We start from the raw sequence: 11,746 nt of genomic DNA on the forward strand, positions 1-11,746 counted from the left end.
ATTCATTAAAAATCAGACAATGTGATTTCCTGGGTTTTTTTTTCTCATTCTGTCTCTCATAGTTGAGGTATACCTATGATAAAAATTACAGGCCTCTCATCTTTTTAAATGGGAGAACTTGCACAATTGGTGGCTGACTAAATACTTTTTTGCCCCACTGTAAGTGTCTAAGAACATGTCAAAACCTGCCAACAGGCTCATCCATGAAAGCACAGTCATGTTTGAACCATAAAGCAGTGGTATTTCCATCGTTCAGCAGCCAGTGTACACACATCATTAGTTTGAATTAAGTTTTAGCTGGTGTGTAAATTAAATCAAACATTTGAAAGTGTGGAGGGGCTAACTCTTGTTATGGGTGGTTTGTTGGACTATAGTGAATTTCTCATGGTTGAAAGGTGAAAAGTGGTTTTAGTTTAGAGCATTAGTGTTCATTTCGTCAACGAAAATTATGACGAAAATGTTCGTCAACGACCTTTTTTACATGACTGAGACGAGACGATGACGAACTAAAAATAGATTTTTGATAATAAAAACTATAACGAAATCTATTTATTTTTTCGTTGACAAGACGGGACTTAAGTGTTAATGGTGGACTATCGGACATTCAAAATGCAGGATATTTTGTTTTCCCCTTCCGGCTTCGGGTTCAATAACCCACTTTGTCCAAATAAGGTAGACAGGCAAGCTCTTCTTTGGAGGCCGTTGTATTTATTAAAACCTGTTACAGATATGATTTCGTGGTTGCTGTTCCGCTCACTTCTCCACACATACATGCTCGCTCACTCTACCATGCACACACACTCGCACGCAGCGCAACGCCCCTCTCTCATAAAGGGATAGGCGATCTGCCTCTATGACCCTTATAGCAGAACACCAGATATTAGTGTTGAGGGTGAAATGTTGCTTTATGAATTTCAACACTCGATACTGTCACCTTGATTCCAATTTCAGATACCTGTATTTGCCTAACTGAATTAGTTGAGAGAAAAACACTTTGACTCAAAGTTGAAACTAATCATTTTCGTCCAAAGACTAAGACTAAATCTAAAACAACTGCCAAAATTAACACTGGAGCATTATATGAAGTAAAGTTATTTGGATGCTTTCAACATTGCTTCCATGTGTTAAACGCACTTGCAGAGGTCAGCACTCTGAAGTTAGAAAATATTTAGAGACTTCTGAATTGCTTCCATGCTTCACAGGCCCAACAAAAGACACCACTAGTTCCAGATATCAGGCGGTTCTGAGACTTTATTACAATAGATCAGTGTATGTTTAGAATGTGACATGTTTTTCATACACACAAAGTAATCCATCTTCAGATGTGTCCACGAGTCCCTCGGTCATCTGAAAGAGGAAGTTTGATAAGCACAAAGCAAATACTTGGTTGTAACAACATCTAATCACTACTTTTTTGTCAGCTCACATTCCCAGAACTACGCAATAACTGTTATCATATCAAAATGGTATTCAATTTACTGAAAGTGTACAGAATTCCACTTGCTGCAAATAAAAGGTTTTTGAGCGCGTTCCTTTGCTTATGAATGCAGATAGAGTTCGTAATATAAGCACCAAGTTTAAGGATTTAACAAAAGCTTATATTTAAAAAAGACATGAAAATGAACTTACAAGGTCTCCATAAGACGAGTCTCAAGACATCTCGGGTGTAAACAAGCCCAACCCTAATAAATCAGAACAAAAGTCAGAAAGGTCATTACAGCTGACAAAGTCCATCCAAAAAGAGATTTTTTACAATTGCATGTTCAGAAAACCGATGGTCACCACTAAACAATCTGCCGGTAATTCCAGCTATTTCAGTTTAAGATTTCATCACAACAGAAGCAGCCAGTTTGTTTTTGTAACCGACAAAGCACTTTTACCTGCACAAAGTGAGTGTTCTTCAGTCAGCCCGCTTGGTTTGAAGTATACGCAGCACTGCATGACTACACCACATCCTAGGGTAGCTCACAGGCCTCCTAAAGGAAACAGGTTTGAAATGTTATTAATCCAGTCATTTTTTCGTCAAGCTACATAAATGCGTCATCAATGTTCAGAAAACCGAGGATCACCACTAAACAATCTGCCGGTAATTCCAGCTATTTCAGTTTATGATTCATCACAACAGAGGCAGTCAGCTGTTTTTTTTTTTCAAATGACTGACAATGCCATTTTACCTGAACAAAATGAGTGTTCTTCAGTCGGCCGGGTTGTTTGGAAGTGTATGCCGCACTGCATGACACGCCACATCTTATGGCAGCTCAAGCTTTCGGTCTACAGAGGGAACACAGGATTGAAATGTGTTATGCCATTATTCAGTCTTTTTCTGATCATCATAAATGCATCTTCAAATGTTCAGAAAACCGAGGATCACCACTAAACAATCTGCCGGTAATTCCAGCTATTTCAGTTTTAGATTCATCACAACAGAAGCAGCCAGCTGTTTTTATGACAGACAATGCACTTTTACCTGCACAAAGAGCGATGTTCATCAGCTGGTTGGAAGTAGGCGCAGCACTGCATGACTACACCACATCTTATGGCAGCTTTCAGGATTTTTTCCTACAGAAGGCCACAAGGTTGAAATGGGTTAAACGCCATTAATCCAGTCAATATCAAGTTATACAACTGCATCATCAATGTTCAGAAAACCGAGGGTCACCACTAAACAATCTGCCGGTAATTCCAGCTATTTCAGTTTAAGATTCATCACAACAGAAGCAGTCAGCTGTTTTGTTTTTTTGACAGAATGCCATTTTACCTGAACAAAATGAGTGTTCTTCAGTCGGCCGGGGTGTTTGAAGTGTATGCAGCACTGCATGACGACAACACATCTTATGGTAGCTCAGGCTTTTTGCTACAAAGGGAAACAGGATTGATATGTGTTCAATATTATCGTCAAGTCTTTTTTGAATCATTTTTTATAACTGCATCACCAATGTTCAGAAAACCGAGGGTCACCACTAAACAATCTGCCGGTAATTCCAGCTATTTCAGTTTAAGATTTCATCACAACAGAAGCAGCCAGTATGTTTTAGTGACTGACAGCTCTTTTACCTGCACAAAATTGGTTTTCAGCTGGTTTGAAGTATGCGCAGCACTGCACGACTACAACACATCCTAGGGCAGCTCACAGGATTTCTTTCTAAAGGAAACAGGTTTGAAATGTTATTAATCCAGTCTAGTTTTCAAGCAAGTTACATAAATGCATCATCAAATGTTCAGAAAACCGAGGATCACCACTAAACAATCTGCCGGTAATTCCAGCTATTTCAGTTTATGATTCATCACAACAGAGGCAGTCAGCCGTTTTGTTTTTTTTCTCAAATGACTGACAATGCTATTTTACCTGAACAAAATGAGTGTTCTTCAGTCGGCCGGGTTGTTTGGAAGTGTATGCCGCACTGCATGACACATCTTATGGCAGCTCAAGCTTTTGGTCTACAGAGGGAACACAGGATTGAAATGTGTTATGCCATTATTCAGTCTTTTCTGATCATCATAAATGCATCTTCAAATGTTCAGAAAACCGAGGATCACCACTAAACAATCTGCCGGTAATTCCAGCTATTTCAGTTTTAGATTCATCACAACAGAAGCAGCCAGCTGTTTTTATGACAGACAATGCACTTTTACCTGCACAAAGAGCGATGTTCATCAGCTGGTTGGAAGTAGGCGCAGCACTGCATGACTACACCACATCTTATGGCAGCTTTCAGGATTTTTTCCTACAGAAGGACACAAGGTTGAAATGGGTTAAACGCCATTAATCCAGTCAATATCAAGTTATACAACTGCATCATCAATGTTCAGAAAACCGAGGGTCACCACTAAACAATCTGCCGGTAATTCCAGCTATTTCAGTTTAAGATTCATCACAACAGAAGCAGCCACTTGCCAGTTATTTGATAATGTATATTCACCTGCAAGGAATGAGTTGTGTCTAGACAGCTGGATCAGGTGGGAGGATATGCAACATATCTATACAAGGGAACAAGGTTTTAATTAGTTAAGAGACATTAAGACCAAATAGGTTACACAAGTCATCATTAAATGTTCAGAAAACCGAGGGTCACCACTAAACAATCTGCCGGTAATTCCAGCTATTTCAGTTTAAGATTCATCACTACATTTAATGGGTACAGCACATTTTACACTGAAAAACATTAAACCAACCTGAGTCTGTCCCCATCATCTTGAAAGGCCCTTTTCAGTCCTGTTTTAAAGAATAAAAACACAACAATGAGTAACTAGCACTTTGTAAAAGTGAATCAAATAATCAATTGCAGATTCTCATGCTCAGAACAGTGAGAATGAAACATCGTCAGTTATCGCATAAGACGGCACTTCCTATTCACAGTTTTCGTCATTGACACAAGTGCAATAAGACATCAGGAAATGGAGTATTTATTCGATGTAACCCACCTTGCAGTGACATCAGGAGAACCCATACATCCATTGTAAGGTTTGGAACCTATGCAGAGAGCCACTCAACTGAGGGCCACCTGGAGAAATAAGACACATATGGTTCAAATTAACTGCACTGTTGGACAGGCACACAGAAACGTATAATTTTGTGAAAGTTAAACTAAATATTGGTTAGGATTACAAAAAAAAGACACGTTTAAATGTAAGCAACATAATCTACTCTATGAATGAAAGAGGCAGATCTCTTTAGTTTGCATATGTAGTCTGCCATTAAAAGATAGTTATACTAAAGACACTTCACATCGAGACATGGTTCTAAGCAACTAAATAATACAGGCTGAAATACAGATCCAGCAGGTAACTCTGGTATAGCCTGAATTAAAGTATAGAGGTTGGAGATCTCAATTCTCTGGCAATACTACTTTCTAAACTATGGAGGTAAAGAACGAATATTAAGAGTATCATCGATTTGTTTTTAAAAGGGTACATATTTAACAATCAAGCCCATTTACTTTTTGGCAACCGTTAGCATGGGCATGACTTTTCTAGGTGTCTTCACGACGAATGCATCGGCATTAGAGGAAGTAACATTCAGAAGGTTCTAGCTAAATTACACGTTAACTAACGAGGTTGAGTAGAAATTACCATATTTCACTTTGTCTTTCATATTGGCCAGTGTTCTCCACGTGGCTGGTTGGGGCCCATCGGGGAAATGCTAACGTGACTCTTCAGCTTGAAGCACTACGATTTAACCAAAGTCACAATCTACAGCTAAACGTACTAGTTGTCGAAACGCTTAACAGTATTTCTATTTACTGACCACTTTCAAATTTAAAGAAAACAACCAGGGACCTACACACTTCCTAGACCTTCTGACTATTTCCAAAGAGACAGTAGAGTCGCGATGGAGCAGTATTTATACCTTCCAAGTCGCGGCTATAACACGTCACTTGTTCTTTAGTTTTGGCGCGCTACAATCACCCGCGCTCTCCTGCCACCTGCTGTATCGGAATGTGAACAATACAAGTCTGAGACACTTTTAGGTGAAATATTCCAGAGGTGGAAGAAGTACTAGGGTCATGTACTTAAGTAAAGGTAGAAATAAGAGTGTAGCAATACTCTATTAGGTTAAAGTCCTGCATAAAAATATTATTCAACCAAAAGACAGAAAAGTATTCGCATCAAAATATACTTAAAGTAACAAAAGTAAAAGTACTCAATATGCAGATTGGCCAATTTCAGAATAATATATATGTTTTGATTATAATTATTGATGCATGCATGTATATGCTCATGAAAGCTGGTAAAGGGGCAGCTAATTTTAATTAATTTAAAGGCTGAAGGTTAGATTGTGAATGTTGGTGTTGATTGTATTTCACATCATTAATCCAAATCTGCAAAGTAACTAAACGTTCCAGATAAATGCAGTGAAGTACGCAACTTTGATTTGAAGGAGGGTGAAGTACAAGTCTCTCAAAATTGTACAAAAGTACAGTACTTTAAACCAATGTGAATATCAACATAACGGATAACTAATATTAGAGATTATTTATAGCTAGTGTACCTTCATTTCAACAGTTTTTGTTCACTTAAGTATTTTGTCAAGGGGAAACATTTGTGAAGGAAAGACCTCATTTAAAATTACACATTCAAATGAGAGGTCATTTTCGGAGATACATTTATGTTGCTAATCGTCAGTAAATTGTGTTGTAATACCCTGTGGCCGCGGGGTGGAGCTGTTTCTCGGGTATTCACTAATTCAGAGGAATCTCATTAATTGCATGTTGGTCCGTCTGCTGTCAGTCAGGAGATTCAGTTCGGTGCTGAGACTCATTTTGCTTTGTTCTGGATTTATTTTCTGAGCAACCCTAGGATATAACATCACATCTCCAGAGCCAGATCAATTTACCTCCAGCACTTTAAGTATCACGTTTCAGGTAAAGTTGTTAAACTGACTAAAACTCTTCTGATTTTAGACTGCTTTTTTAATTTAATTTACATAAATGTCTATTTTTCCTGCTCTGCTGATGCTCCATCCTGTATGGTCGAACACACGTTGTTTCTACCACATATTCCCTTAAACAGTGACCTATAAATAAGAGAACATGTATCATTAATAAAAATACAAAAATCAAATACCTTGATTTTACAATGAAAGGTGTGTTTTCCACTAAGTTATTTTGATGTTAGTTTACTGCAAACTGTTTCTGATTTGCTGCAAAGTCTGACTGCATATATTAATATCAACATTGAAACTTTTTTATATTTGCTTTATTTCAGGGAAACTCAGAAGACTTTACCCATTTTCCCTGGTTCTGGCGTTTGTGTGTGTGTTTGTGTTTGTGTGTGTGTCTGCATTGATCCACTACAGCAGCATGTTACCACCTGTGAAGAAGGACCGGGTCATTACTCATCTTCCACATGTTAGTACCACACACACACACACACACACACACACACACACACACACACACACACACACACACACACACACACACACACACACACACACACACACACACACACACACACACACACACACACACACACACACACACACACACACACACACACACACATGCTCTGTAATGCAATTTAAACTAACAGCGTTAATATTGGTGATGAGGTTATTTTGGGCCTAGATGCTTCCCTTTGTTTCTTTGAGATTAGGCTGCATATTTGGGAAATGCTGCTGTCCTCGCAAAACCTTATTACAATATAGTTATATTTAATAAATAAACAAAGCCTGTTTTCATGGCTCTTGTAAAGCTTGTTCTTTGGAAATACAAGGTTTTCTGTGGACGGCAGCACTGTAGCAGATGTTTTGAGCAGAGAAAGGCAGAGATGATTTAACTTTGTGATATTCTGGCTTCTTCTTCCACTTTTTCTTTCACTGTCCAATGTGCTCACTTCCATACGTTCCTTTTCTTCACAGTGTTTCAGTACAAATGCAGCGCTGCACACCAAAGACGGCTTCCACCCTCAGGTGAAGGCTGCCTGCCAGGTACAGAGGACGGACTCATTAAGGTGAGATCGGAGGGGGAATAACAAAAAACCCAAGGTTGCCCATCCTGCAACTACACACTGTTTAATGTAAATGAGTTAGTTGGGGAAGGGCTCTTTAAGTCACGCTTTGATTGGTGACATTCAACCATCACTTGTGACTCTATTGATCTGGAGGGTCTATTTTAAAGTTAAGGCGAGTGATATTGCTTAATACATCACATAAAACAGTTAATGAGTGCATCCCTCCAAACTTTACAGCTGTTACACTCATTAACCTTAACAAACTGATCACAAATTACATTCATAAAGCTGTTTTGGATTTGCATCAAGGTGTCTGTAAGGAACCTTGTTGAAGGGGTTGAATGATGTGTGCATGTTAATAATCATGTTGTGTGTTTCATGCTGTCAGGCTTTTGTTATGGGCTCATGAATTACTGCTTTGTCGTTCTGTTGCCAGCTTTAATATTGCCAAGGTCGTCGTAGTGGGAGATGTTGCAGTTGGGAAAACGTGTCTGATCAGCAGGTAAGAAGAAGTCATGAATAATAAGAACCTTTAAAGGATTATGTGGCATTAGATTATGTTTATAAATGTGATCTGATTTGTACTATGACAGTAATACTTGTTCAAGCATGTTCTCTGTAGTGCTTTAGGGGATCATTACAATGTTTTCAGCAAAAATATGGCTAAGCCTAATTTAATTCAAACTGATTTGATAAAGATGATGCAATTTAACATTGTTCCAAAACAGAGCATGAAACTTATGTGAGGCGCATAGTGTTTATTTCTAATGTTCAACTCTTGTCCCTAATTGTCTTATAAGTGGATGTCGTAATTCAACAGATGTGTTTTTGATAAAAACAAAAATAATTTCATAAACCAATTACATCTCTTAGTTTTAGATGAGTGATTTCATTACGCTTATTTTACCTTTCAGAAGTGCAGGAAATCTCCCAGCTAAAACAAAAACACTTCAATATGCAACTTTATCAAAACTCCACGTCAAAGTGAGGATGCCATGAGAGGATTTGGAGTTCAGTCACACATGGAAACACACACACAGTAATCCTGTACAGTGCTGGGTCATTTAAAAAAAAATCATCATTGGTTAACTGCATTTATATAAATAACCTCAGGAGTTACGTAAAAAAAAACACATCTCAAATTGAAGTCTATCGTATCTGTTGAAATGTCTGTCAGAGTAAAGATTTATTTTCTCCAACAATTTAGAGTTTAATCAAATTTAGATTATTTCTTATTGTGCTGTTGATCAGCCAAAATAACCAATTTAAGAGCAATTACAAAAACATTTAACTTGTGTGTAATTTGGTGCCCCTGTGGACAATAGCAGTAGTGCATCACCCCCATTTTTCTTAGAGATCTTGATCTGTTAAGCCTGTTCATTTGTTTTACATTTTACTTGTGAACTAATTGCCACAACACTTTGCCTTTCAAAGTATAAACAAAGGCCCTTTCAGTCTGTGTGCGATTAATTGTTTCCTCTGGTTTTGCAGGAAAGTTGAACCAGGTTTGCAGGAAAAAACGTTATAGAAATAGTCAATTTTATAGCTGATGCTTCAGTAGATTTTATAGAGGCATCATTAAAAAAATGGAGTGAGTTTTATCACTAGATAAAAAAGTTATTTGTCTTGCTTTAAGAATCACATAATGTCTGACTTTTTATAGACCAAATGATTAATGATAAAGAAACAGTTTACAGTGGAGAAATAAGTTGACAATAAGAGGCAGTGATGATTGTTGGTTCTCTCTCACTCTGCCCTTGTTCCTATAAGGTTTCGTAAGGGTGCGTTTGATAAGAACTACAAAGCAACCATAGGGGTGGGATTTTGAGATGGAGCGCTTCGAGGTGCTCGGTGTTCCCTTTAGTCTACAGCTGTAAGTATGTCACTACAAAACAGACAAAGCCCTAAACTAACTAACTAACTCACTTACTGCACCGACTGAGCATCAGGGTCAACAAGCTCTCAACAAATTAGACCTGGACATAAGAACCTGTCTAGGACTCTTAACTCAATGTGAAGGACTCACTTGTGACTTAATATTCCAACAACACAATCTAAGCTGCATCTGATCTATTTCAGGTGGGATACTGCAGGCCAGGAGCGCTTCAAATGCATCGCTTCAACATATTACAGAGGAGCGCAAGGTGAATGAAGTTCTACAGCACACTATTACATATCTAGCAATCGACTATTTTATATGAACAGTGTTTTCTCTCTCACAACCTAACACCTGCTCATTGTTTATACTGTTTGTCTCTCCAGCCATTATAGTGGTGTTTGACTTGAGCAGCGTCAGCTCTTTAGCACATGCCAGGTAAGAAATGATGGTCAAATTATTGTACCATTAAAATACAAGTTGAGGATGAAAAATGTATGTGTGTGTGTGTGTGTGTGTGTGTGTGTGTGGTGTGTGTGTGTGTGTGTGTGTGTGTGTGTGTGTGTGTGTCTGTGTGTGTGTGTGTCTGTGTGCAGGCAGTGGCTGGAGGACGCCATGAAGGAAAATGACCCATCCAGTGTTTTACTGTTCCTCGTCGGCACCAAGAAGGACCTCAGTGTGGGTGCAAGTATTCCAAAAAGACAGTTAATTGATAAGTGGATTGCCAGAAAAATAAACCAACAACAATATATACAAATATGAAGATTCTCTGGAAGATTTAATGTTATTTTAATGGCAGGTGTGATTTTTCCTATTATATAAAATACATATTTGGCATTTTGGCAACTCCTATCAATGACCTATTCTGTAGATTGACTAACCATTTAATCAACTCATCAGTTTAGCTCTGAATATCTAACTCTGAGCAGATTATTAGCCTAATTCTATAGTGACCAATGGCCTTGAGCCTATTCTTCCATGTTACATTGCCTTCTCTCTCTGTATCTCTCTCCTCAGTCTCCTGAACAGTTGGCTCAGATTGAGCAGGAAGCCATCAGACTCTCTGAGGAAATCAAAGCCGAGTACTGGGCTGTGTCTGCCAAGTCAGGTGGGAGTCAGTCAGACATCACCATAAGCATCCCTTCATCCCTTCATGCTCTCATGTTCTGCGTTATCTTCTTTCTCTCACTAAACCACTTTCCCCGTCTCTTCATTGTCTCAGGAGATGGCGTCAGGAATTTCTTCTTCCGTGTGGCCCTCTCTGACTTTTGAGGCCAACGTTTTGTCTGAGCTCGAGAAAAGTGGTGCGAGAAACGATGGTGACATTATCAGTAAGTTTACTTAATCAAGCCTCATCATTAATAAACCAGCATCATACGAAAAAGCTATTTATTTGATTAAATTACCAACTAGTTCCCCAATTAAAAACCACGTGTTAACCTAAGCATGGCTTCCGTAGCTCTCAGATACAAACCAAACCAACAATTCCTTACACCATCTACAAATACTCTGTGGTGCTTTATTTGTTTTGTAGATGTAAATTGTTTTTAAAAAATCCGACGCATAAAGAGTCATTCTAGAAATGAAGTATAACATTTGAGGCTATTCAAACAGCAGCATTTCTTGAGGCTATTTTCAGCTGTAGATTAATAAAAATGTAGTAATTAGTGGCCACCAAACTTGTTCTGTTTGTAAGCCCGTTAGGTGACCTGCGTTTTCGAAATATTTTAAACTTTGCAGTGTTACATCCATGTTCACTTGCTAGCACTTTTATTTTTCCGCCCTGTTCCACCACTTTCAATCACGTGAAATAGCGTGAACAGGGACAGGAATGTGTATCGTTTGCCCGAGACGGACTAAACAGAGGCTTATTTGTGAAGAGACAGTTCTGCCTGCTTTTGATGAAATGACTACATGTGTCCTCTTATCAGCGGCTGAACCACAGAGGGATGTTTCTTCTCAGATGGCTTGCTTTGATGGATTTTAAACATACTATTAATAAAATGGGCTCTATATCAAAGGAAACACAAGTAAAGTAAAAAAAAAAGGGACACTTCTATTCTTTCTTATCCCTTTTGTAATAATTTGAAATATAGTAAAAAATAAGTATCCCAATACACCACTGTGGCTTTTATATTTTGAGAATTCATTGTTGGTGTAGTATTATAGACTTCTGTCATTCGGAACCTTTCTGCTGTACCTCTAATTGTTCCTCTTAAAGCCAAAATAAGTGTTAATTGTTGTATTTGCGTTCCTCACAGGGCTCACAGACAGCACAGAGGCTGATCACAAACCGACCAAGAGGAAATCCAACTGCTGCTGATCAGAGAATGGCCGCCTGGACACACTGCACTGACCACACAGCAACACATGACGGCACAAAGGAGGGGGAAAACGTCAACAAGAAATAGACCACCC

At 38.5% G+C, this 11,746-nt stretch overlaps 1 long non-coding RNA gene, 10 other non-coding genes and 1 pseudogene across 13 annotated transcripts; 1 reads left to right on the plus strand and 11 right to left on the minus strand.

Annotated features, from left to right (window-relative positions):
* Positions 1 to 1,233: 1,233 nt before the first annotated feature.
* LOC134871607 (uncharacterized) lies at positions 1,234 to 5,342 on the minus strand. Of its 3 annotated transcripts, none has more exons than XR_010166716.1 (13): positions 4,938 to 5,342; positions 4,423 to 4,502; positions 4,174 to 4,213; positions 3,921 to 3,978; positions 3,634 to 3,725; positions 3,347 to 3,438; positions 3,055 to 3,142; positions 2,759 to 2,854; positions 2,468 to 2,559; positions 2,175 to 2,271; positions 1,881 to 1,976; positions 1,630 to 1,682; positions 1,234 to 1,347 (listed from the first exon to the last, which is right to left on the minus strand). It is a non-coding gene; the product is annotated as an uncharacterized LOC134871607 (long non-coding RNA). The 3 variants fall into 3 exon arrangements; XR_010166715.1 differs by having other exon boundaries at positions 3,055 to 3,138; positions 5,071 to 5,340; XR_010166714.1 differs by having other exon boundaries at positions 5,071 to 5,339.
* Positions 1,762 to 1,836, minus strand: LOC134872829 (small nucleolar RNA SNORD65). Its single transcript, XR_010166875.1, has one exon. It is a non-coding gene; the product is annotated as a small nucleolar RNA SNORD65 (small nucleolar RNA).
* On the minus strand, positions 2,049 to 2,122 carry LOC134872830 (small nucleolar RNA SNORD65). Its single transcript, XR_010166876.1, has one exon. It is a non-coding gene; the product is annotated as a small nucleolar RNA SNORD65 (small nucleolar RNA).
* LOC134872833 (small nucleolar RNA SNORD65) lies at positions 2,351 to 2,424 on the minus strand. Its single transcript, XR_010166879.1, has one exon. It is a non-coding gene; the product is annotated as a small nucleolar RNA SNORD65 (small nucleolar RNA).
* LOC134872835 (small nucleolar RNA SNORD65) lies at positions 2,639 to 2,712 on the minus strand. Its single transcript, XR_010166881.1, has one exon. It is a non-coding gene; the product is annotated as a small nucleolar RNA SNORD65 (small nucleolar RNA).
* Positions 2,938 to 3,012, minus strand: LOC134872827 (small nucleolar RNA SNORD65). Its single transcript, XR_010166873.1, has one exon. It is a non-coding gene; the product is annotated as a small nucleolar RNA SNORD65 (small nucleolar RNA).
* Positions 3,217 to 3,290, minus strand: LOC134872832 (small nucleolar RNA SNORD65). Its single transcript, XR_010166878.1, has one exon. It is a non-coding gene; the product is annotated as a small nucleolar RNA SNORD65 (small nucleolar RNA).
* LOC134872834 (small nucleolar RNA SNORD65) lies at positions 3,517 to 3,590 on the minus strand. The gene has a single exon (XR_010166880.1). It is a non-coding gene; the product is annotated as a small nucleolar RNA SNORD65 (small nucleolar RNA).
* On the minus strand, positions 3,805 to 3,878 carry LOC134872837 (small nucleolar RNA SNORD65). Its single transcript, XR_010166882.1, has one exon. It is a non-coding gene; the product is annotated as a small nucleolar RNA SNORD65 (small nucleolar RNA).
* LOC134872828 (small nucleolar RNA SNORD65) lies at positions 4,053 to 4,126 on the minus strand. The gene has a single exon (XR_010166874.1). It is a non-coding gene; the product is annotated as a small nucleolar RNA SNORD65 (small nucleolar RNA).
* LOC134872823 (small nucleolar RNA SNORD49) lies at positions 4,300 to 4,371 on the minus strand. The gene has a single exon (XR_010166870.1). It is a non-coding gene; the product is annotated as a small nucleolar RNA SNORD49 (small nucleolar RNA).
* Positions 5,343 to 6,249: 907 nt separating the features above from the next.
* LOC134872067 (ras-related protein Rab-34-like) lies at positions 6,250 to 11,700 on the plus strand (annotated as a pseudogene).
* Positions 11,701 to 11,746: the final 46 nt, after the last annotated feature.

Source organism: Eleginops maclovinus, chromosome 11 (assembly GCF_036324505.1).
Source record: "Eleginops maclovinus isolate JMC-PN-2008 ecotype Puerto Natales chromosome 11, JC_Emac_rtc_rv5, whole genome shotgun sequence".
NCBI classification, from domain to species: domain Eukaryota; kingdom Metazoa; phylum Chordata; class Actinopteri; order Perciformes; family Eleginopidae; genus Eleginops; species Eleginops maclovinus.